The sequence below is a fragment of the Psammomys obesus genome, unplaced genomic scaffold, assembly GCF_907164565.1.
Source record: "Psammomys obesus unplaced genomic scaffold, mPsaObe1.curated_primary_1811, whole genome shotgun sequence".
NCBI lineage: Eukaryota > Metazoa > Chordata > Mammalia > Rodentia > Muridae > Psammomys > Psammomys obesus.
In genome coordinates this window covers 2,295,476-2,317,890 of record NW_026585644.1, presented here as the reverse complement: position 1 = coordinate 2,317,890, position 22,415 = coordinate 2,295,476, and the positions used below count along the sequence as shown (strand labels likewise).

Below are 22,415 nucleotides of genomic sequence, written 5' to 3'. Positions count from 1 at the left end.
AATAGCTCTATTATTTAAAAAATGTTTTGATGTCACTTTTGTTTTTTAGCACTTGTTTACATACTTTTGTCTTATTTCTGGTACTGAGTAGTTTGTGTAAAAAGAGTATCTAGATCCATATCATTGGCAACAAGTGAATGGAAGAATATAATATATCACAAAGTTGGTTTCTGATCTATTTTCCCTGTATTTTTCTTTCTTCTTATTGTGGTCTTAAATTTGTGCCATCAAGCATGGCAGACTGATAGATTTTTGAAAAGAAAGTAAAAATATTGTATCAAACTATGTATGAAGCATTGATAATTTAAAAGCTGCCAAAGATATGCTTTCCTTACAGTTGACAGAAGAACAGGCCTCTCAGATTTGCCTCTGTGGATGAATAATAGTTTGACAAACATGAACAGTCACCCCAGGACCATGGTTACCTACCTCTATAATTTTATTTCTGCCTCTCTTGTTCTCCTTGAAATGAATGTAGGTAATTTTTTCACCCAGAAAAATGTGCCTTCTGGGAAGAATATCCTTTTAAGTAGCCTGATACAAAGAAGTGAAAAACACCGGGCAGTGTTATCTCTGCCTTTATTCTCTAGCATCTGCATGAGTCATGCCGTAAAATCACCAACACGCATAGACAATGGTTGGAAATTGAGGACAGGGGAAGTAGAGAACTGTGTTCACCTCTATGTAATTTGCATGGATACATACACCATACTAAAATACCAAAAGGTAAAATGTACAAAAATAAGATGTGAAGAGTCCTCTGCTCCTATAATTGTCTTTAAAAGGACATTATGTATATTCTCTCACATGCCAACTTAAAATACCTAGATGTAAAATAGTTTTTCATATTTTTCCTATTTGATTCTAGAATTTTGTTAGCTTTGCATACCATAATTCAGAAGGTACTTTGATTTACATTTCATTGAGGTAATCTTTAAAGTAACCTCCTACTAAGAATATATATCAGATCGTTATTAAAAAATTTGTCTTGTTGCTTATGCTAATAAGGAGGAAAAATAGTAAAGTTTTATGTGTAGCAAAAACTCTTCTCTTGTTTATGAGATTATGTTTATAATTTTTATATAAGCAGGCATTTCCTTACGAGTATTGTAAACAGCACAGACTTTGGGCATGTAAGAATGACTCAAATGCAAAAAGGCACATTTGTGGATGCTAATATTATAACAATAATAATTCTTTATAAGAATAATCTTTATTCTCTATAACAAGTAAATGGAATAAACCTACTTGTCCATTAAGAGATGAATGGATAATAAAAATCTGGCACATATATATGGCTCTAAATAAAAATGAAATCACAAAATTTGCAGGAAAATGAATGGGCTTAGAATGTATAACACAAAGTAAGTACACACAATTCAAAAAAGGGAAAAATACTGTTTCTTATAGGCAGATCCTAGCATAAAATATATATTTAGAATTATGTGTATATATATATATATGGAAATGGCCATGTGGGTACAATATAACTGCAGAAAAGTGAAGTGAAAGATGAAATACAAGTAATGGTTACATGGGTCACGAAAGAGGGTATAATATAAATATAATTGTTTTTCAAGTTTTTAAAGCTTAATGATTTTTTTCATTTACTTTTGTAGTACATAAATGCTTAAAAAATAATTGACAATGAACATATAAAATTTATTGTTAAGCTCACAGATATTCTAACTGTATAGAACTTTGTTGAGTTGTACAGACTTTGGATCTAGATGATCTTACTGCATGATGCTTTGTATTTGCAAAATTTTTATTAAAAAGCTTTAATTGTTTAAAACTCAAGTGACAACAAATGCTGGAGAGGTTGTGGAGAAAGGGGAACCCTCCTCCACTGCTGGTGTGAATGCAAACTCTTACAACCAGTCTGGAAATCAATCTGACGCTTTCTCAGACAACTAGGAATAGCGCTTCCTCAAGATCCAGCCATACCACTCCTAGGCATATATCCAAAAGAGGCTCAAGTACGTAATAAAGACATTTGCTCAACCATGTTTGTAACAGCTTTATTTGTAATCGCCAGAAGCTGGAAACAGCCCAGATGCCCCTCAACTGAAGAATGGATGCAAAAACTGTGGTACATCCATACAATGGTGTATTACTCTGCAATGAAAAATAAGGAAATCATGAAATTTGCAGGTAAATGGTGGGACCTGGAAAGGATCATCCTGAGTGAGTTGTCCCAGAAGCAGAAAGACATACATGGTATATACTCACTCATATAGACATATAACATAGGATAAACCTACTAAAACCTGTACATCTAAAGAAACTAATCAAGAGAGAGGACCCTGGCTAAAATGCTCAATCCGCATCCCGAAAGACAAAGAGAATGGACATCAGAAGAAGAAAACAGGAAACAAGTTAGGAACCTGCCACAGAGGGCCTCTGAAAGGCTCTACCCTGCAGACTATCAAAGCAGACGCTGAGACTTATGGCCAACTGTTGGGCAGCATGCAGGGAATCTTATATAAGAAGTGGGAAATAGTAAGATCTGGAGAGGACAGGAACCCCACAAGGAGAGCAACAGAATCAGAACATTTGAACACAGGGCTTTTCCCAGAGACTCATACTCCAACCAAGTAACAGGTATGGAGATAACCTAGAACCCCTGCACAGATGTAGTCCTTGGCAGCTTAGTGTCCAAGTGGGTTACATTGTAATGGGAAGAGGGACTACCTCTGACATAATCTGATTGGCCTGTTCTTTGACCACCTCCCCCTGAGGAGGGAGCAGCCTAACCAGGCCACAGAAGATGACAATGTAGCCATTCCTGATGTGATCTGATAGACTAAGATCAGAAGGAAGGAGAGGAGGACCTCCCTTATCAGTGGACTTGGGGAGGGGCATACGTGAAGAAGGGGAGGGAGGATGGGACTGCGAGGGGAGGAGGGAGGGCCTTATAGGGATACAAAGTAAATAAACTGTAATTAATAAACATAAATTAATTAAAAAAAGAATGCCAACTGTAGCTTTGTGCTCATGTAACAATTCCCATATCATAAGCATGTGCTCTTCTATCACTGAAGATCAAGCTCCTTGGAGAAGTGCCTCAGCAGAATTACTTGCTGTGGATATTGAATGAAATAATATTGACCAAATCCACAAAGTGATTTGCATATTCTAAAGCCCACTTGTTAGGACTTGAACTTATTAGCTAGAAAAAACTTTTTTAGTGAATTTAATTTTACTTGAAGCATTTGAACTATAAAGCACAATGAGCATGTCTCTTCTATGCTTTCATAATGAATTTTAATGATTTAGTCAACAATCATTGGTGGAGGTAAGAATTTGGCTAATATTAAAATTTTTTAGTGTTGAGGGACAGAGAAAGCGCTTGCTTATATGTATGGTTAGGCATACACATGATCTTACATGGATGCTCATGCTTTGATGCCATTTACCTTGTTTGTTTGCTTGTTTGTTTATTGATTATTGCAATTTATTCACTTTGCATCCCAGCTGTAGCTCCTCTGTCATTCCCTCCCAATCTCTTCCTTCCTGCCTCATCTCCTCCCATGCTCCTCTCCCAGTCCATTGATAAGGGAGGACCTCCTCCCCTTCCATCTGACACTAGCCAATTAGGTCTCATCAGGACTGGCTGCAATGTCTTCCTCTGTGGCCTGGTACAACTGCACTCCCCTAAGGGGAGGTGATCAAAGAGCCAGCCACTGAGTTCATGTCACAGATAGCCCCTGCTCTCCTTACTAGGGAACCCACTTGGAGACTGAGCTGCCATGGGCTACATCTGTGCAGGGGTTCTAGGTTATCTCAATGCATGGTCCTTGGTTGGAACATCAGTCTCAGAAAAGATCCCTGTGCCCAGATTTTTTGGTTCTGTTGCTCCCCTTGTAGAGCTCCTGTCCGCTCCAGGTCTTCCTATCTCCCCTTTCTTTCATAAGATTCCCTGCACTCTGCCCAAAGTTTGGCTATGAATCTTAGCATCTGCTTCGATACCCTGCTGTTATCAGAGGACCTCTGTGGTAGGCTCCTGTCCTGTTCCTTGTTTTCTCCTGCTTCAGATGTCTAGCCCATTTGCTTTCTGAGTGAGAATTGAACAACTTCCCTCTGGTCCTCCTTCTTGTCTAGCTTCTTTAGGAGTATAGATTTTAGTATGTCTATACTGTATTATATGGCTAATATCCACTTATAAGTGAGCATATGCCATGTGTGTCTTTCTGCTTCTGCGGTACCCATCTACCTTGTTTTTTAAGACTAGATCTTTTCCTTGGCCTGCAACTCACAGATTCGGCAAGACTGGCTGGGCCTATATGAGATCTGTCAGTCCTCTGCCTTATCAGTGCTGACATTTCTTCTAATATTGTATTACTACATCCAGTTTTTTACCACATAAATTCCGAAGCACCAACTTAAGTATTCACGCTTTTGCAGAATTTGGCTTACTGTCTGATCTATGTCCCAAGTCCCATGGAATATACTTAGTTGCCTGATTTTAACTGTACATGTTCGTGAGTTATGAGAATTAAGTATTTAGGTAAAATGTAACTTTCAACTCTGTGATTGTCCTTTAGAACTTTTAGAGCTGTCTCTGTCCACTTGTGCATTGTTTTGAAACAAGATGTCATCGTGTAGTTCTAACTGGAATAGATCTCTCTAAGCAGACCTGGCTGGTCTTTAACTCATAGTGATCAGCCTGCTTTTGCTTCTGCTTCTGCCTCAAGAGCACAGAAATTAAAAGTATGTGCTGTCATGCCCAGGAATTTGCAATAATTTATAAAACTTTATGAAGGAAAACACAGGAAGTATATCAAATGCATATGGTAAATTATCAAATTGAGTAGGTGTTGCAATTTGTGTGTGTGTGTGTGTGTGTGTGTTTGGGCTGAGAATAATTTCGAAGTCACTATAAGAAAAAAGTAATATGGTCTAGAACAGGAAGGTTTTAATTTCCTATAGCTCAAATAAGAATGGTAAGAATGTGAAGTGTTGTACGGTATTACTTGGCTCCTTCAGGCGTTTTGTGAAACGATTAGTCCAGGCCTTGGCGGTACCACTGAAACATGAAATGAAGCGATTTCAATTGCCGCCTTCTAGAGTAGTGATTCCTACTGATGGAAGATACTGGAGGTAAGTTTAACTTTAAGTTAACTCTTGTGTGGATGGCATCAATGAGGTTATACAAAGCAAAGCAAGGGTCCTGTTGAAACTATTGATTTGTCTCTAAATGACGTCTGTCATGCAGGATGAGGCAAGAAGCCCCTCATCAGATGTTCCTTAGGTGTTGTCCATGTTTTCAGGTCTTGAGAACTATTCTTCTTTATAGACCATTCAATTTCAGGAATTGTCCTGAACAAACTGAGACAATTACCTTTTCTTGAAAATTAAGAAGAGGAGTATTAACTTCTAGATTTATTATGTAAACAGCCCATAGTACTGTGGAATGGGGAACCCTTTACTGCTATGATTTTAGAGTTTATTTTGCGATTGAGTGATAGTACATTTTGAAAATTAAATTTATTTTTTAACTACATAAACCCATATTAGTTTACATATAAACCAGGTGCTATGAGTTGTTTAGATACACATATGTATTGTACAATCTCTAAACACACAAAGAGTTCAGAAGGAAAGAAAAAGAAAGAAAAGCATGCTTGTCAGAATTGTTGCTATATGGAACTTTGAGAATGATTTTACATGAGACCATGCCTTCAATTAAAAAAAAAATGCCAGATACATTTCAGTTCTTTGCTATCTCAATGTAAAAGTTTTAGAAAAAAAAAAGGTATTTTTACTTTGCACTATTGATGGTTTAGTTATATCAAAAGCTAGATTAATGAGCCTTCTCACGAATAGGTAATACAAGACAAAAACCAACTGAAAGTATTGTAACCCAAATTCTCTGACATTTGGAGTTACATCATGACACCTATTTTGGTTGGACCTTTTAGATATACCTTGCCACATATAAGTTTGCTTTTTTCTTTCTGTCTTCACAAATAATAATAATAAATTATCAGAGGAAGACAATGTAGCCAGTCCTGATGAGACCTGATTGGCTAGTATCAGATGGAAGGGATCAGTGGACTTGGAGAGGGGGATGGGAGGAGATGCGGGAGGGAGGGTGGAATTGGGAGGGAATGAGGGATTGGGCTACAGCTGGAATACAGAGTGAATAAACTGTAATTAATATAAAAAGTAAAAATTAAAAAAATATTTCCTTGGTTTCTACCTTGGGTTAGATAGTATTAAATTCAAAATTAATAGGAAGGTACATGAATAAACTGTAATTTCCCACCTTTTAAACAAACCTATTATAGACTCGACTGCTGTTTCAAAAGTTGGTACAGATATCTCTATAGTATAATTTCTCCTCAGGTGTTATTAAGGAACTTTTTCACCGAGGCCAGGTTTAGCTCTGTCTACCCTTGGAAGGAGGGCCTGTTATTGGGCTGAATCTTCCTCCTTGTGGCCCAATAACACTAGCTGTGGTTGCGCAAGCCGCTTTGAGTCTGACTTATTTGTGCTTACATTGATTCTAGACAGCCTCAAAACAGCAAAATTTGTTTTAACTTGTTCCTTTAACTACAGCAAAATATTTGAGGCTGATTTATAACAACAAATAAGTACTTTTCACACTTATGGTGTCTGAGAATTTCAAGGATTCCATGACCAGTGAAGTTTGTTGTGCTTTTACGATGATGTCTTTCTCCGGTATGAATCCCCACAAGGCAGAAGGGATGGAGCAGGACCGTGTGTAGCTGTACCTTAGCTTTCCAAGACACTAAACTTGTCCAGAAGGGTGGGGCTCTCAATTTAATTGATTTCCCAGGAAAGCAGCCATCTCCTAGCACTGTTAAATGTGGGATAGAACACTGAACATGAATTTTCCATTTTTTAAGCCGTGGAGAGATCTGTGGCATAGACCAGATTGGCCACTGAACAAAGTCTGTGATGAGGGACAATTGCTCAAAAGAGGAGATGCTACTGGGAGAAACCTAAGACATGAAATACTGGGAAATGTAACACTTCTGTCTAGCTGCCACAGAGGCCTTGAGCAATCCCATGAGGAGCACTGGGCTGGCAACATCCTTTAACTGTGTTATTTTGGACTGGTACAGTCAGTTGAGGCTTCCTTAATACTATTTATCATGAGGATTCATAGTTACTTTTGAGGATACCTTGATGCCACATAGAAATTGTTTAGAAGTCACTAAAATATACTATAAAATATACAATTAAAATACAAGTGTTCGTTCTTTTTAAAATTCAATTTCTAGGACTGATTGGCCTGCTCTTTGATCACCTCCCCCTGATGGGGGAGCAGCCTAACCAGGCCAAAGAAGAAGACAATGCAGCCAGTCCTGATGAAACCTGATAGACTAGGGTCAGAGGGAAGGGGAGGAGGACCTCCCTTTTCAGTGGACTGGGAGAGGGACACAGGTGGGAAGAGGGAGGGTGGGATTGGGAGGGGAGAAAGGAAGGAAGTACGGGGGGATAAAAAGTGAATAAACTGTAATTAATAAAAATAATTAAACAATTCAATTTCTAGTAGTTTGTTTAGATAAGCAGAGAGAAAGAACAGTGAATGAAGATGATTCCCCACCCCCATTTCAGTCATAACAATCCCTTGCACCATTTAGAACCTACTCATTTCTGCTGATTATTACCTAATATAGAACATATCACATAACATTACCACTTAACTTTAAAGCCAGATATAGACATGCATGTTGGTGGGGACAGGGGCTGGAGTCGGGGAAGAGAATGATAGGTGTAGTTTCCCAAAGCATTGAATTTTTCTGCCATAGGTCAGTTAACTGGCTTTGATTTATTTTTATTAATTACAATATTTTAGCAACATTCCTAAGAAACTTTTTTGACTTCAAGTGAAGCATCTCAAATTATTCTAAGAAAGACATTGTATAAACACTAATTAATTATCTCATGGCAATAGATAATAAAAAATATTTCTGAAAATTGCTATAGCCTTATTTACTAAGCGATTCAACATGTTTTTCTAGACATAATCAAAGACATAAAAATGAATTTGTATCTTTTCAGAGTATACGATTACTAGAATTCCTTAATTAAAGTCAATAGAGTACGTTAAGATTAATTATCATGTGGCTTTTTCTAAACATGGTATTCTATTGAGTAGTTTACCTTGTAAGTCCTCTGGTCCTGTGTGTGAAGGGTCTTTGCAGAGGTGTAAATGACTTTCAGACCAAGCCATTAAGACACCTGAAGAGGAGTAAATATTTTGATGCCTCATTTGATATGAAAGACTTCTTTGTACATAACTGTCTACTTATATCAGATTCATGAGGTTAAATGTCTGGAACTTCACCTTAATCACATACGAATGGATTTCTGTTAGAAAGAAGCTTAGTTTAAAGAAAAGCTTCACTTTACTGGGTGAGCAAAATGTATAATGTCAGAGCGTCTTTACAAGATGCATTCAGATTTCTGCTTCTTTAATGAGTGTTTATGGGGTTTTTCAACCTTAGTAAGCCTCAGTTAATTTTACTCCATACAAGATAGGATGGTATATACCAAGGACAAAGTATACTATTAGTATATATATATATATATATATATATATATATATATATATTATATATTATATATATATTCAAACTGTAGATAAATCAGCTTGAGAGCAGGATAAGGGAGGTGTTGACTGATGAAATAAATACATGTGATTTTGTCAACAAACATGCCATGCTAGAATGGTCATCAGATGGCAGTCTGAATGGATTCTTTACCTCTCCTCTTTATATGAGATGTGTAAAGTATTCACAGCAAAATGTGTTCAAGGTAATTTGCTTGAGACTTTGGCTATAATTCAAGTAGTGCTTTTGTTTGTGGATAGTGTCTGACAGTTTTCTTTTAACCAGGGATTCCAGTTTCAATGCAGCTCTGACACACATGAATGAGGATGTGGATGTGTGTGCCTGAAGCAGCTTCTGGGTTTGTGAACTGATGAGTACAGTGTTTGTGGGGACACAACTGGTAACTTCATTGTCTTACAAGGTTGTTAAGAAAGGCAGAAAACATTTAGAACATTGTTATAATGTTCTAAAAGAACAAAGACTGTGTTTAAGGAAAATTGCACGTATTATGTTTCTTAGTACAAAATAAGTGGAATATGAATTTCTAGATTCCACTCAACATAGGGAAAGTAAATATTGAACATGATTCTAAAAGGATTGATTCTGGAAAAATATACTGTGAATTAACTAATGATTCATTCACACTGCTTTTGTTAAGAATGTAGAAAACTCTGCAATGTCTATTCTGGATCGGTATGCACTGGTGATGTTACTGTTTTCATTCCTACCTAATATTAAAATGATACAATGAGAATCACAAAGGTGGGGTTTACACATACTTTTCACTGCCAATCAAGACAGGTAGAAAGTAAAATTTTTATATGAAGGTTCAGAATTATGGATTGCTAACACTATGATTTTGTCATTTTTTAACACAAATTATTTCCTAACTATTTTCTTTTCTAGTGTCTTAGCATTGACATTAACATGAGCATACACAAACACATACTGACAATTACTGAACGAGACTCTGTGAAGGGTAGTATGGAAGGAAGAAGACATGATTGGTATGATTCTGCGAGCATATGATCTACACTGTGGTTCAGTGAAGGTGACTGAAAAATTTCCAGTTTTATTTATTATAGTTCACCATTGTAGTTCTGCAAATGACAATAAATAAATAATTAAGAAACACAGGTGCAAAACAAGGAAATCATGAAATTTGCAGGCAAATGGTGGGATCTAGAAAAAAAATCATCCTGAGTATCCCAAAAACAGAAAGACACACATGGTATATCCTCACTTATATAGACCTACAAGATAGGATAAACATACTAAAATCTGTACACCTAAAGAAGATAAACAAGAAAGAGGTCCAGGGGTAAGATGATCAATCCTCATCTAGAAAGACAAAGGGGATGGACTTTGGAAATAGGAGAAAACAAGTAACAGGACAGTAGCCTACTACAGAAGGCACCTGAAAGACTCTACCTAGCAGTGTACCAAAGCAGATGCTGAGACCCATAACCAAACCTTCGGCAGTGTAGGGAATCATATGAAGGAAGGAGGAATTAGTATACCTAGAGAGGACAGGGAGCCCCACAAGGTGCAAATATATCTGAGTACAGGGGTCTTCTATGAGACTGTTTATCCAACCAAGGACCATGCATAGATATAACCTACAACCCCTGCTCAGACATAGCCCATGGTAGTTCAGTATCCAAATGGGTTCTCTAGTCAGGGGGACAGGAATTGTTTCTGACATGAATTCATGAGCTTCCCCTCCTCCCTGAGGTAGGAGCAGCCTTGCTAGGCCACAGATAAGGACATTGCAACCATCCTGAAGATAAGCTAGGGCCAGATGGAAGGAGAGGAGGACACCCCTTCTCAGTTGTTTGAAGTTCTTTGTTTAGGGTTGAGGCCTTTTGAGCTTTTGCTCTTTCGTGTTACCATGTGTCTTGTGTGCCTGTCTTTCAGGTCTTGCTTAGACAGCCTTATTGATGAGACTTCTTTGACATTTCTATGGGACACAATCAGACAGCAAACTTCCTGTTCCTCTGGCTTTTATTCATCTTCCTGCCCTTTTTCTCTAATGGTCGTTGAGTCTTAAGGTCAGGAATTGTATTTCAGTCTATTGGTTGAGACTGGACACCACATGATCTCTTTTCCTCTGTGTTTTGACCAGGTGTGGTTTTCTGTGGTCTCTCTTTGTTGCAAAGTTTGTTTGTTTGTTTGTTTGTTTGTTTTAGTGAGAGGTAAGACCTACACTTATCTGTTCTCATAAAGATAAATATTTAGAATATAGTCAGAGACTATACTGGCCTAGTAAAGTGACTCTTTCTCAGGGTCTATGACTCAGTGGACCCAGACTATTAGCGAGGTTTTCATTAGTGGGCACATATTTTGTCCTGTTGGGCAAGCCTCAGCTCCAACTAGAAAGCTGTCTGTATCCACCAAAGAACTACCAACTGTAACTCACGGTTATTATGCATGCTAGTTATTACTGTGTTTCACAGGAATCCAGGATGGCTAGAGCTGTTATTGGCTGCTCCCTTCCCTTGGAAGCCTTCAAGTCACCTGAAAAGTTAGTCCTTTGTTGGGGGGGGGGGGCTCAAATGACATTTTAATTCAAATGTATAACCAAATTTTGACCTCATTTTATTAACAGGATAGTCGGTAAAGCTGACCTACTGGGGAAGGGACTTGTGTACCATGGCAAGGTTTTCCCTTCTGCCCACAACCAAAGGCCAGTTTCCAACAAAGATAAGCAAGATAGAGACAGAGTGGCCGAATCTGAATCAGGCAGAAACAGCAGCAGGTGTCTCTGTGGGCGCAGTTTTTAAGAAGAATAACAGGGAAGCATCAAGCTAGGATGAGTTGGTTAATCCTTATTGCATATGCTGGTCAGTATGCCCAAATAAGGAATTTCGATAACTGGGCCTTGGTAGTTAACCTCAGGCACGAGGAAGTGGCCTAAATAGGGGAGTCTAAATGGGTTAGAAAAGGGGAACCCAGATGTCCATCAACGAAGGAATGGGTACAGAAATTGTGGTATTTTTACACAATGGAATACTACTCAGCAATGAAAAAGGAGGAAATCATGAAATTTGCAGGCAAATGGTGGGATCTAGAAAAGATCATCCTGAGTGAAATATCCCAGAAGGAGAAAGACAAACACGGTATATACTCACTTATATAGACCTATAAGATATAATAAACATAATGAAATCTATACACCTAAAAAAGATAATCAAGAGAGCGGACATGGGGTAAGATGATCAATCCTCATTTAGAAAGACAGATGGGATTCGCATTGAACATATGACAGGAGTCTACTGAGCGCATTTGAAAGACTCTAACTAGCAGTGTTTTCAAAGCAAAGACTCATGACCAAACCTTTGGCAGAGTACAGGGAATCATAAAAGAAAGAATGGGAGTTAGTCTGATGAGGAAAGGATAGGAGCTCCACAAGGACCAAATATATCTGGGCACAGGGTCTTTTCTGAGACTGACATGCAACCAAGGACCATGTATGAATATAACCCAGAACCTCTGCTCAGATGTAGCCTGTGGTAGCTCAGTAACCACTTGGTTTCCCATAGTGAGGGGAACAAGGACTATTTCTAACAGGAACTCAATGACTGGCTCTTTGGCCTCCCCACCCCCCAAGGGAGGAGCAGTCCTGTTAGGCCACAGAGGAGGGCTTTACAGCCAGTCCTGAAGATACCTGATAAAAGAGGATCAGATGAATGGGGAGGAGGTCCCCCTATCAGTGGACTTGGCAAGGGGCACAGTGGAGATGAGGGAGGAAGGGAGGGACTGGGAGGGAATGAGGGATTGGGACATGGCTGGGATACAGAGTTAATAAAATGTAACTGATAAGAAAAAAATAAAATTCAAAAAAAAAAAAAAAAAGAAAGAAAAGGGGACAGGGGTACAGGTCCAGCCAGCACCATGTTTGGACCTGTTAGAGACCTTCAGTTTGTTCATGCTTATGCGTCATTTATGTTTTTTTTTTTTAACACAATTCCTCTGGGTAAGTGTGCCTGTGTGTCCCCATAAGTAATTTAAAATTTACACACTGGTAGAAAAGTCTCTTCTGTTAGATGATATTTTGTACTTTGTCTGGAGTAAGGGTGACTAATAAAGGAGGTTGAGGAGTTCTTGTGCTACTTCTCTAACAGATGTCTTATCAAATGGGGCATCTAGATGAATGCAAGACTAATGGGAAACAGCACTTCAGAGAGCTGGGTTATATGTAGATAAGAAAAACTACTCATGCTTCCGAATGAATACAGAAAAAAATAAAGATTTTAATCATCTAGGTGTTTATAAAAGTAATAGAAAACTTCCTTGAAGAAAATGTATTCATTTAATTTGCTAGTTGTATTATTTCAGTTAAGATTAATTTATACTCTAGGTTGGAAACAAGATAAAATGATGTCCTGCAGTTTCCTAAGCTAAGGAAGATGCCTGGTGTTCTCTGTTTGACAGGCATATTCTAAAAATAGTGGATCACGACTTATAAAAAATAATAGTTTGGCCTTGTGTGAAACTTCTTGGGAATCTTAGCAAATAATAATTACCAGCCTGTGACGCTGGATCCAGATCCTCAGACATTGGGTCTGTGTGACACACCTGCTCTCCTGGGGAAGTGCAAGGAATCATGCACCTGTCCGAACAGAGCTAGCCAAAAGCCCACCGTCCCCACTGGGAGTCACTATTGTGCAGCTGGGCCTGCAGTGTGTATCTTTGATGGCAGCAGGTTCCCATGTGAAAAATAGATGTGGAGATGCAGAAAGTCTGCTTGACCTTGAGGAACTCAGAGGGGCTCACAGGGATTAGAAAATCCTGTGGAGGGTTCAGAGGGAAGCATCTGGAAACAATGCCAGCTAATTAAGCCTTGGAATTAAAAGAATATTATCTACTTTTAATCTTACTTTTAAATGGCTATCTTCATTAGTCACTCATATTTACATCCAAATGGAAAAAAAAAATCTGACTTGGATCCTGCTTCTCACCTCACAATAAGGCATTCCTTTATTGTGATTCATTTTCTTGTTTTCTTTCTATAATTGAAAAAAAATTCACTCTGTACTAATGTTTACTGTGCTTTCAAATAATTAGTAAATAGAAGAAAATACAAGAAATTAAGAGCCAGGATGGTGAGCAATTATAGTTATATTTAGAAACTCCCCATATTTTTTTTCTTTTTGGTTTCTTTTGTCTCTATTTTTTTAATTAGGCAGGAATAGGTATATCATGGATATAAATAAGTTTTAGCACTTCTAAAAAAATATAACAACCACACATTCAGCAGTACATTTTAGCTAGCATCACGCTATAGTCTAATCTTTGTATTACATCCCAGCCCATCTTGTTTTCGCAGCAAAAATAAAATCAGAACCATCCCTGTAGAAGCAAATCCTAGTCAGTCTAGAGCTGGCAGGAGTTAGGAAATGTTTAAGCCTTATAGGGTATTGATAAGCAGTTTATTTATTATGGGTAACATGAAATTTCATATTTGTTTCTATGAGTAGAGACTCGTCTTTTCATTTCAGGGATTTAAAACATAATCTCACTCAAAATATGAATTCTACGACTTGTGTGGAAGTGTGGGGGATTGAAAAATCATTTGACACCACCTTCTAATTTAGCTTCAATAACTGCAGAGTTTTTCCAATGCATGCATTCGTTTTATTTTTATCCTTAGCTTTGCTTTGCATTATTTTGGCTGAAGAAGTGACATAATATTATTCACCACACCAGGAAAGTTAGGTAAGAGTCAAGCTCAAACTTCCTTGGCAACAGGGCTGTAAGGTGCTCTTGTACTGGCAGCGTGAAAGTCTGGAGAGAGAGTTCCCAGTTGCCTGCTCTGGCTGAACATTCTGAGCAACTACCAGATTCACTGTGGGAGTGTCGGGGAGCTCTGGGAAGAAGGCCCTGGGGGCAGGCAACTGTTCTGCAGGGCCTCAGCTGCAGCTGAGGACCAGACCATACCCAGGCATGCCCATTTCTTTACTCCTTAGGTAGAGAGCAAGCAGATACTTCTGTTTGCTTTCTTGTCCAAGTCTTAATCCATATTTTGTGGTCAATGTCATCATTCATTGTTGATGTTTACTTTCTCCATGATACACTGGCTCATGGTATCATGCTATAGCACGAAACCATGATAATCTGACTCTTGTTATGAAGAAGACCTTGTTCTTCACCTACAGCATGCCCTATTTTCTTCGTAGCCTGTGCCTTCTTATGTACTTCCTCTTTCTAGAGCTTTGTCTTCAGCTAATCTGAATACATAAATTTTTTCTCAGGTGCTGAAGATGACTTTTATGCCTGCATTCCACAAGACCCAAAATATTGGTGGATAGGTACTATGCAAATACTAGTTTCACTCTTCTGGCTTCCAGCTAGTTACAAAGCATTCTATGGCAGCATGAAGAAAAGAAGAGAAGTGAAGGAATTCTATTTTCTCTAAGACCAGTTTCAGGGAGGCAGGGTTTAGTCTGTTTTATTATCCACTGTTCTAGATGCTTAGAATAGAACTCCACACAGATTCAGAGCATAATAAAAACTGATCAAACCGTATTTTCGTATTTGCTTTTACTATTTTCAGTGATTGACAAAGATGATTTTTATTTGAATTCATACAATATGTACGTAAAAGCAGCCTTAACTCTTCATATCCACCTAACTTTTTATAGTTTACTTACTCAGGCAAGGTCAAAACACATATACTAAGCTCATAAAAGTCAACTACTGAGATGGGAACCCAGCAGTCTTCCTCTATGTCCCTACCCTCCTACACCCCTGCCAAACACACACATGTAGAATTTCATTAAAGCTCAGAGCAACGTCTCTATCATTCTACTACTCTGTCATTTTAATATAATTAGATCATATAATTAAAAGTCATCTTTTACCGGTTACTAAGTACCCAAGTAAATGCTTTGTTTACCATTAAACTCAACATCTTCCAATGCAGGAATTCACAGCTATGTGGGCTGATTGGATTCTTATCCAATGTGCTACATTAATATTAATTTGCAGTTAACTTTTGCTTAATCAAAAAATCATTCTCCTATCTAAAGGATGGTGTTCCTATACAAACCAATTTGTATTAATTTTGGAAGTCAGCTATCAGGGGACATTATGTCAAAACCATTACTGAAACCTTCATCGAAAACATCTATTAAATTCTATTCATAGTCACTTCTTTCAATGAGATAATGCTATTAATAAAAAGAAATCTATTAGCTGTGGCTGTGTCACATTACTGGCTTATTGGTTTTGATTTCATTATCCACTCCCCAGAATCTCACATCTATCATTTCAAAATTATTTGTTCTGTTAGGTTGAATAACCACTTACACAAATAGGCATCTTACCTCTTGACGCAAGCTGTAGTTTTTGTAAATGACCTAGTAATTTGTAGGCAAGTCCTGTAAAACACATAAAATAGGTATGCTGATGAAATTATTATTCAAGTTCTCTGTTATCAGCTTAGTCAATGGTATTTATGATTTAAATTTTGAAGTACTTTTCTGTTATTTGTATTTCTTTATCCTGCTTTATGGAGCTAAGAACCTGAGTGCACCAAGATAGTTCAAGAATGGGAGTTGAGACTGTTTTTTGCCTTCTTATTTACTTAGAGCATTGTTTATATTATGCCTGGTTATGCTATTTTAGTTCTAATGTTGATTTTCACACCTGAATATTTCCCATTCTGGTATGTTAAAATGAAAGCATTTTCTTTCTCACTCCACATACCCACTAAGGAACATTTTTCTGAGGCTGTTTCATTGAGCTTTCTGAGTATGCGTGTATGCACAACAAAGCTGTGAAGTTTTACTTACAGTCATCATATAGCCTCCGTTAGGACTGGTATCTTTTTACAACTCCCACTGCTCCCCAGCCCTGGTTTGGTTATTTTAAATGTGTATTGTACCCTGAGGTGGTTATGTTTGCTCATTTGTTTTAAACTGTGACAAACTTGTATTTTCCTTAACCGCGTCTTTCAGTATATTCAGATTTCACTATTGATGATTTCACTCTTACTTTCTAAGCACTGTTTAAAAGTTGAAATTGTGCATAAATCTAATTATCTGATAGCCATTACATGCACTGGACTTCATTTTAAACACGTTTTAGCCTTCTTGTGATACAGAAAGTGGAACCCCCTTGAAGTATCAGGAAACATTCCCTCCACCTTTAACTGAGATTAACAGTTTTTCCACAATGATTGGGAGTAGAAAGTGAGGCATCTTGACTGTTACATGTGATTTCAAGACTATGGAATAGGATCAATTGTAGGTCTGTTAATTATTTTTCAGACGCTTTCTATATACAAGAAAGAAACTGTGTATAAAATTAAAAATTGGACAAGAGACACAAGCGTGTATGTTCTCTTTATAAATTAAAGTAACAACTGATTTCCAGAAGAAACATGTTCTTATGAGAAAACAAAACAGTGGAGCAAATTTTAACTGAAAAATGCATTGGAAGTATGAAATTCAAAGAAGATTGATTCTGATGTTTTGATAAAATGATAGATTTCTTTCCTGTGTTTATCTCCAGTAGTTTAATCATTTGTCATCAAATATATATTTGCAGTGGCCTAGATGTGGTCCAAGCCTAAAGATGCTAAAAGAAGATACTAAAACTACTTCTCAGATTGAAAGAAAGTGGGTAGATTGGAGGGTTTGGAAGTAGGAAAGGGATGGGAGAGATGTAATTATATTACAAGCTTGAAATAAAATATAAACTTATTTGCTGATACATTTCTTTTTAAAAATTAATTTTAAAATGGGGTACAGCACTAAACAGAGAATTCTAAATAGAGAAATATAGAATGTCAGAGAAACACTTAAAGAAATGTTCAACATCCTTCGCCATCAGAGAAATGCAAACCAAACCACCCTGAGATTTCACCTTACACCCATCAGAATGGCTAAGATCAAAACCTCAAGTGACAATGCATGCTGGAGAGGATGTGGAGAAAGAGGAACCCTACTCTGTTGCTGGTGGGAATGTTAACTTGTACAACCACTTTGGAAATCAGTCTGGCGCTTTCTCAGACAATTAGGAATAGCGCTTCCTCAAGATCCATCTATACCACTCCTAGGCCTATATCCAAAGTATGCTCAAGTACACAACATGGACATTTGTTCAACCATGTTCGTAGGAGCTTTATTCATAATAGCCAGAAGCTGGAAACAACCCAAATACCCCTCAACTGAGGAATGGATACAGAAATTGTGGTATATATACACAATGGAATATTACTCAGCAATTAAAAACAATGAAATCATGAAATTTGCAGGTAAATAGTGGAAACTAGAAAAAATCATCCTTGAGTGATGCATCCGAAAAGCAGAAAGACACACATGCTATATACTCACTTATACGTGGAGATTATACAAATAATATAGGATAAACACACTAATATAGGATAAAACACACCTCAAGAAGCTAATCAAGAAGGAGGATCCTGGGTAAGATGTTCAATCTTCATTCAGAAAGGCAAATGGGATGGACATCAGAAGAGGGAGAAAACAGGGAGCAGAACAGGAGCCTACCACAGAGACCTCTGAAAGACTCTACCCAACAGGTGTCAAAGCAGATGCTGAGACTTATAGCCAAACTTTGGGCAGAGTGCAGTGAATCTTAGGAGAGAAGGGGGAGATAGAAAGACCTGGAGGGCAATGGAGTTCCAAAGGAGAGCAACAGAACCAAAAAATCTGAGCACAGGGGTCCTTTCCGAGACTGATACTCCAACAAAGGACCATGCATGGAGATAACCTAGAACCCTGCACAGGTGTAGCCCTGGCAGCTCAGTGTCCAAGAGGGTTCCCAAGTAATAGGAATAGGGACTGTCTCTGACATAAACTCAGTGGCTGGCTTTTTGATCACCTCCCCCTGAGTGGGGAGCAGCCTTGCCAGTCCACAGAGGAGGACAATGCAGCCAGTCCTGATGAGACCTGATAGACTAGGGTCAGATGGAAGGGGAAGAGGACCTTCCCCTATCATTGGAATGGGGGAGGGGGATAGGAGAAAAAGAGGAAGCGAGGGTGGAATTGGGAAGGGATGGGAGAGGGAGCTACAACTGGGCTACAACGTGAATAAACTGTAATTAATAAAAATAGAATAAAAATTTTCATTTTTCTACATGTAGACATCCAGTTGGAACAGCACCATTTGTTAAAGATGCTATCTTTTTTCCATTGTATGGTTTTGGCATCTTTGTCAAAAATCAGGTGTCCGTAAGTGTGTGGGTTTATTTCTGGGTCTTCTGTTCGATTCCATTGATCCACCATTCTGTTTCTATGCCAGTACCATGCAGTTTTTATAACTGTTGCTCTATAGTACAGCTTGAGATCAGGGATGGAGATACCTCCAGAAGATCTTTTATTGTAGAGGATTGTTTTAGCAATTCTCGGTTTCTTGTTATTCCATACGAAGTTGAGAATTTTTCTTTCCAGGTCTGTAAAGAATTGTGTTGGCAATTTGATGGGAATTGCATTAAATCTGTAGATTGCTTTTGGTAAGATGGCCATTTTTACTATGTTAATCCTGCCAAGCCATGAGCATGGGAGATCTTTCCATCTTCTCATATCTTCCTCTAATTCTTTCTTCAGAGACTTGAAATTTTTTTCATACAAGTCTTTGACTTGCTTGGTTAGGGTTACGCCAAGGTACTTTATGTCATTTGTGGCTATTGTGAATGGTGTTGTTTCTCTAATTTCTTTCTCAGCCCTTTTGTCTTTTGTATACAGGAGTGCTACTGATTTTTTTGAGTTAATTTTGTATCCGGCCACTTTGCTGAAGGTGTTTATCAGCTGTAGGAGTTCCCTGGTAGAGTTTTTGGGGTCACTCATATATACTATCATATCATCTGCAAATAGTGATACTTTGACTTCTTCCTTTCCCATCTGTATCCCCTTGATCTCCTTCAACTGTCTTATTGCTCTAGCAAGGGCTTCCAGCACTATGTTGAAGAGATATGGAGACAGTGGGCAGCCTTGTCTTGTCCCTGATTTCAGAGGGATTGCTTTAAGTTTCTCTCCGTTCAGTTTGATGTTGGCTATAGGCTTGCTGTATATCGCCTTTACTATGTTTAGATATGTGCCTTGTATCCCTGATCTCTCCAGTACTTTAAACATGAATGGATGTTGGATTTTGTCAAATGCTTTTTCAGCATCTAGGGAGATTATGATGTGGTTTTTTTCTTTCAGTTTGTTAATATGGTGGATCACATTGATGGATTTTCGTATATTGAACCACCCCTGCATACCTGGGATGAAGCCTACTTGGTCATAGTGGATAATATCTTTGATGTGTTCTTGGATCCGGTTTGCAAGTATTTTGTTAAGTATTTTTGCATCAATGTTCATAAATGAAAATAGATCCATACTTATCACCCTGCACAAAACTGAAGTCCAAGTGGATCAAAGACCTCAACATAAAACCAGACACATTAAATCGGCTAGAAAAAAAAGTGGGGAATACCCTAGAACTCATTGGTACAGGAGAAAACTTCCTGAACAGAACACCAACAGCACAGGCCCTAAGAGCAACAATCAATAAATGGGACCTCATGAAATTGAAAAGCTTCTGTAAAGCAAAGGACACTGTCATCAAAACAAAGCAACTGCCTACAGATTGGGAAAGAATCATCACCAACCCTCTATCTGACAGAGGACTCATATCCAATATATATAAAGAACTAAACAAGCTGAAAAGCAACAAACCAAGTAATCCACTTAAAAAATGGGGAACAGACCTAAAGAGAGAATTCTCTGCAGAGGAATATCGAATGGCAGAGAAGCACTTAAAGAAATGCTCAACCTCATTAGCCATTAGGGAAATGCAAATCAAAACAACCCTGAGATTTCACCTTACACCCATCAGAATGGCCAAGATGAAAATCTCAAGGGACAACACATGCTGGAGAGGTTGTGGAGAAAGGGGAACCCTTCTCCACTGCTGGTGGGAATGTAAACTGGTACAACCACTCTGGAAATCAATCTGGCGCTTTCTCAGACAACTAGGAATAGCGCTTCCTCAAGATCCAGCCATACCACTCCTAGGCATATACCCAAAAGAGGCGCAAGTACACAACAAGGACATTTGTTCAACCATGTTTGTAGCAGCTTTATTTGTAATAGCCAGAAGCTGGAAACAACCCAGATGCCCCTCAACTGAAGAATGGATGCAGAAACTGTGGTACATATATACAATGGAGTATTACTCAGCAATGAAAAATAAGGAAATCATGAAATTTGCAGGTAAATGGTGGGACCTGGAAAGGATCATCCTGAGTGAGTTGACCCAGAAGCAAAAAGACACTCACGGTATATACTCACTCATATAAACATACAATATAGAATAAACCCACTAAAAGCTGTACATCTAAACAAACTAAGCAAAAGAGAGGACCCTAACTAAAATGTTCAATCCCCATCCTGAAAGGCAAAGAGGATGGACATCAGAAGAAAACGAAAATAGGAAACAACCTCGGAACCCGCTACAGAGGGCCTCTGAAAGCCAGAAGAAAACAGGAAACAACCGTGAAACCTGCCACAGAGGGCCTCTGAAAGCTTCTGCAGTATAGACTGTCAAAGCAGATGCTGAGCCTGATGGCCAACTGATGGGCAGAGTGAATGGAATTTTATGTAAGAAGTGGGAAATAGTAAGAGCTGGAGGGAACGGGAACTCCACAAGCAGAGCAACAGAACAAGATAATTTGAACACAGGGAACTTCCCAGAGACTCATACTCCAACCAAGGACTATTTGTGGAGATGACCTGGAACCCCTGCACAGGTGTAGCCCATGGCAGTTCAGTGTCCAAGTGGGTTACATAGTAATGGGAAGAGGGACTGCCTCTGACATAATCTGATTGGCCTGCTCGTTGATCACCTCCCCCTGAGGGGGGAGCAGCCTTACCAGGCCACAGTAGAGGACAATGCAGCCACTTTTGATGAGAACTGATAGACTAAGATCAGAAAGAAGGAGAGGAGGACCTCCCCTATCAGTGGACTTGGGGAGTGGCATGCATGCAGAAAGGGGAGGGAGGGTGGGATCGGCAGGGGAGGAGGGAGGGGCTTATGGGGGGATACAAAATGAATAAAGTGTAATTAATAAAAAAAAAGATTTGAAAAAAAATTAAAATCATTAATTAAAATATTAATATATCATCTCTCCTTCCCCTTTCTTACCCTCTACCCCTCTCCCATACTAGGACATCCCTAGCCATTGTTGACATACACACACACACACACACACACACACACACACACACACACAAGAAATCAACATCTTACCCTTAGAACTACTGCAGGGTGGCTGCTGTGTCACACGTGCATCAGTGGGTGTCAGAGAGGAGAGAACCTACACCCACCTCAGTGCTCTGACCTGTGAGCAGCTGAGTGACTAGAAACCTAACAACCCCTGAAAAAAGATCAAGCCTGAGGTGCGCAGTCTGGTGCCAAGGGGCCAATAGAGAGAGAGCGCCAGTTTGAGATGACTACCAGCCAGCCTGAGCAGGTCTATGGGGGGTGAGGGGAAGACCATGCCGAAGATGACCCCTGCCTGGCGCCATAATGCACCGACTGGAGCATAGTACTCCTGAGACCACTCCTGTGATGACCCCAGACCCCCAGAGACACTAAGAATAGTAACTGTTGGAGAGCTGGAAGAGAACACATGAAGAATTGGAGACTCTAGGGAGTGAGGAAGAGCCTGATGTGAGTAGCTGCTGATGCCACCTGGGACCATGATGAGGTCCTGGCCTACGCTGCAACTGTGGACCATATCTGGGTCCGTGGCCCTGCAGCAGTGGGGATCTGTTACCACCAAAGACCAAATGAATGCTTCTGGTCTGGGCT

The 22,415-nt window shown here is 38.9% G+C and overlaps 1 non-coding gene across 1 annotated transcript; it reads left to right on the top strand.

The window, feature by feature from the left end:
• Positions 1-21,846: 21,846 nt before the first annotated feature.
• On the top strand, positions 21,847-21,976 carry LOC129691476 (small nucleolar RNA SNORA17). Its single transcript, XR_008722470.1, has one exon. It is a non-coding gene; the product is annotated as a small nucleolar RNA SNORA17 (small nucleolar RNA).
• The last annotated feature ends 439 nt before the right edge of the window (positions 21,977-22,415 follow it).